We start from the raw sequence: 4043 nt of genomic DNA, 5'->3' as shown, positions 1-4043 counted from the left end.
AGTCCAGCCAAAAGACCGTGACCCCATCCAGGGTGCTCAAACCGGACACAAAAAGGGTGCTGGAGTGGGCGGTGCAAGGCCATTGGTTGCCTTTTGCAAGGCTCTGGTTGGCAGCCAGAAAAAGAAAAGACTTCCCGCCCACCTAATGGTAAGAGCAAAGGAAGTGAAGCTTGATTAAGCATGGGTGCATGTGCATCTCCCCTGACTCAAAAAAAAAGTCAGGGGCCTCCCTCATGGGAGCACAGCGACCCAGCTTTCATCAAGCTTCCGCTTGTCAGCCTAGTCCAGAGGACCAATGGTTTCTCCGTTCTTCAGATAGGATCATAAGAACAGATACTCCTCTTTGGTCTTGCCAGCCAGAGGACCAAGTGGTTCCAAAGGTACTACACTTGATCTTAGCCAAAAGGCAGAGAAGCGATCCAGATAGTTGAGGATAGATAGATAGATAGATAGATAGATAGATAGATAGATAGATAGATAGATAGATAGATAGATGGTATTAATGGTAGAAATCAAGGTCTATGAGGCACCCCAGAGTAATTTATATGGGGAGTGATCTTAGGGGGAGATGTACGTGTGAGAATATAATAGAATATAGATACAGTCTCCAACTGATAGATAAATGATACTGTTCTGTGAGAAGTTAGTGGCAGTATCATTTTAGCATCCACTTTGCCTCTCTTTAGCATCCAGCAAATTAGAATAGTTGTATTCACACATAATGAATTATGGGGAAACTAGGGTAGACTGGGCAGTGGGATTAGTAGGGGGTCATGGGGGAGGAGTGAGGGGCAGACTCTATTAAATAATGTAAGTATCAGAGGGTAAAGTAGTAACATCCACTGTATGCAGAGAGTTTGTCAGGACAAATGGGACAATTATTATGGGTGACTTCAGTTATCCAGACTTTGGCTAGAGTAATGGGGTTGCAGAAAAAGCTAGTAGGTTTGTAAATATGCTGAATGACAAATTTATTTCATCTCGTTCAAGAACCTTCTAGAAATAACTCTCTTTTGAATCTTGCACTAACTGATAATACTGGACTTATCTCTAGTATCTGTGTGGGTGAGGGGCATTTAGGGAATAGTGATCATAACATGGTCTCCTTTGAGATTCTGTTGCAGAAGCAATTCTATAAGGGACCAACTAAAACACTTAATATACATGAAAACTTTGCCAAGGGCATCTCTGCAACATATTAACTGGGAAAGGCTTTTTACTGGAAGAAAAACACAAAGAAAAATGGGACGTCTCAAAATGATGCCTAATAAATATATATGTAACCCTTTCGACACCCCTTTGTCTGTGTTACACTCCACGTGTGGTGCTTACCTGATGACACGGGACAAACCTAAGCCACTCTGCAGTGGTATTGGGAGAGACTGGGTACCTGGTACTTACTAGCGCAGTGCCTCCACCTAGTGGGATCTGGGAATGACCTACGGTTGGCCCCACTAGGAATACAGTAATAACACACACACACTATTGGTTAAACTAAATAATGGTTTATATAAAATAAATGGGCACCTAATACATGCAGCACTCCTAACCGGTGGCAATAGGGCCTCACTAACTAACTTGCTAGCACAATCTGTCTAGCTAACTAAGAAAAAAGGTAAAGTCCTTTAATGTCCTTTAATACACAGCCTGTTTATCTTCAGCGCTCTTTAGGGTACTGTCCCTTTAACCAGGATACTCACAAATCCTCTTTGGATACTTTAGATCTCTCTTCAGGTGAGTCCAGCACAGTCAGACATACAGTGAGATTACCAGCCCCTTTGGATGCTCAGATAGGAATCTCCTGCTGGTTGTTCCTCCAGTCTGGATTCCTCTCACACTCTCTGTCTCTCCAGACACAGTATGAGGCTTCCCTGTGCCAGTCTGATCCAAATGAATGTGGTGCAGCCTCTCAGCTCTCTGGTCCCACCAGCAGCTCTCTGGCTTCCTTCTCTGTCCACCATGCGGCTCTCTATGCCAGGCTTTCTTCTTTTGCCAGTCTCTGTGACTTCCTCTTCCTGTCACTCACTAGCTGCTGTGTCACTTCCTGTTGCACTGAGATCACTGAATAGCTGGTTGCTAGGTAACAGCTTACAGCCCACACACAGACTCTCTGCCCTTACAGGGATAAGTGCAATGATTTTGCACGGATTCCCTACGTATATGTCATATATTACCCTTGAAAGAAAGGAACGTAGTTGCAAAGCAAAACCTTTTTGGTTCAATAGAAGTGTTGGTGTCGAGGTTGGTAATACAAGACCTGCTTTTAAGGCTTTCATGTTAGTCGGGACTGCTGAAACATTTGTCAGTTTAAGGAGGCCAATAAACCATACAAAAAGCATCAGCCAAGCTAAAATTGATAAGGAAAAGGATATTGCTGCAAGGAGTAAAATTAACCCAAAATATTTTTTTTTAAAGGGATACTGTCATGGGAAAACATGTTTTATTTCCAATATTGCCCAAAATGCTCCAGGAGAATTCTGCACTGAAATCCATTTTTCAAAAGAGCAAACAGATTTTGTTATATTCGATTTTGAAATCTGACATGGGGCTAGACATATTGTCAATTTCCCAGCTGCCCCCAGTCATGTGACTTGTGCTCTCATAAATCCAATCACTCTTTACTGCTGTACTGCAAGTTGGAATGATATCACCCCCTCCCTTTTCCCCCCAGCAGCCTAACAACAGAACAATGGGAAGGTAACCAGATAGCAGCTCCCTAGCACAAGATAACAGCTGCCTGGTAGATCTATGAACAGCACTTTATCGTTAAAGCCAAGTCCCACTGAGACTGATTCAGTTACATTAAGTAGGAGAAATAACATCCTGCCAGAAAGTAGTTCCAGCCTAAAGTGCAGGCATAAGTCACATGACTGGGGCAGCTGGGTAACTGACAAAATGTTTAGCCCCCATGTCACATTTCAAAATTGAATATAAAAAAAATCTGTTTGCTCTTTTGAGAAATGGATTTCAGTGCAGAATTCTGCTGGAGCAGATGTGTTTTGGAAAAAACATGTTTTCCCATGACAGTATCCCTTTAAATATGTAAATAGTAAAAAAATTTATGGGATGGAAACATTGTTGTCAAAAGGAGGTCTATTGATGAGAACAGAGATAAAGCAGAGATTCTGAAATGTAATTTTAAATTTGTCTACATAAATGACAAACAAAGTAATATAGGTTTCCTTCTTAATAGTCCTAAGTCTAATAATTCAACAAATAATGCATGGTTCACACATGAGAAATTGTAAAGATAAATAAAGGTCCGGGACCGGATAGTATTCATTCCAGGGTACTGAACAAGCTTAGTCATGTGATTGTCAAACCTCTTTACTTATTTTTTCAGGATTCATTAAGGTCTGGCATGGTGCAGAGAGACTGGCGATTAACTAATGTGGTCCCGCTATTCAAAAAGGGATCCCATTCTCAGCCTCACAATTATAAGCCAGTTAGTCTGACATCAGTGGTAGGAAAACTTTTAGAAGGGGTAATAAGGGTTAAGATACTTGACTTCATTGCAATAATAATAATATGAGTTTGTGCCAGCATGGCTTTATGCATATAATAGATTAGTCAATGGGCATCAAAATAAATTTGACGCATGTCAACACCATCAATAATTTTGTCCAAATGTATTAAAGTCAATTGGGAGTCCAAATAATTTTGACACATGACAATTTTTATGTGGAAATTTGCCGCAAGTTTATTCATGGTAAATTTATTTGCCCATCACTATAATAGATCTTGCCAGACTAATTAATTGTAATTTATTTTTATGAGAAGGTGAGTAAACACCTTGACTCTGGGATGGCAGTGGATGTGATTTACACTCAGCTAAAGCATTTGATACAGTGTCACACAGAAGGTCACTGGTTAAATTAAGGAATGTTGGCCTTGAACATAGTATTTGTACCTGGATAGAGAACTGGCTAAAAGATAGACTACAAAGAGTGGTGGTAAATGGAACATTTTCTAATTGGACCAGTGTTGTTAGTGGAGTACCGCAGGGCTCTGTACTAGGTCCCTTGCTTTTCAACTTGTTTATT

The 4043-nt window shown here is 40.8% G+C and overlaps 1 pseudogene; it reads right to left on the bottom strand.

Annotated features, from left to right (window-relative positions):
* Nucleotides 1-294: 294 nt before the first annotated feature.
* On the bottom strand, nt 295-419 carry LOC121396306 (annotated as a pseudogene).
* Nucleotides 420-4043: the final 3624 nt, after the last annotated feature.

This window comes from Xenopus laevis, chromosome 1L (genome assembly GCF_017654675.1).
Source record: "Xenopus laevis strain J_2021 chromosome 1L, Xenopus_laevis_v10.1, whole genome shotgun sequence".
NCBI lineage: Eukaryota > Metazoa > Chordata > Amphibia > Anura > Pipidae > Xenopus > Xenopus laevis.
This window is presented reverse-complemented; position numbering and strand designations above follow the sequence as displayed.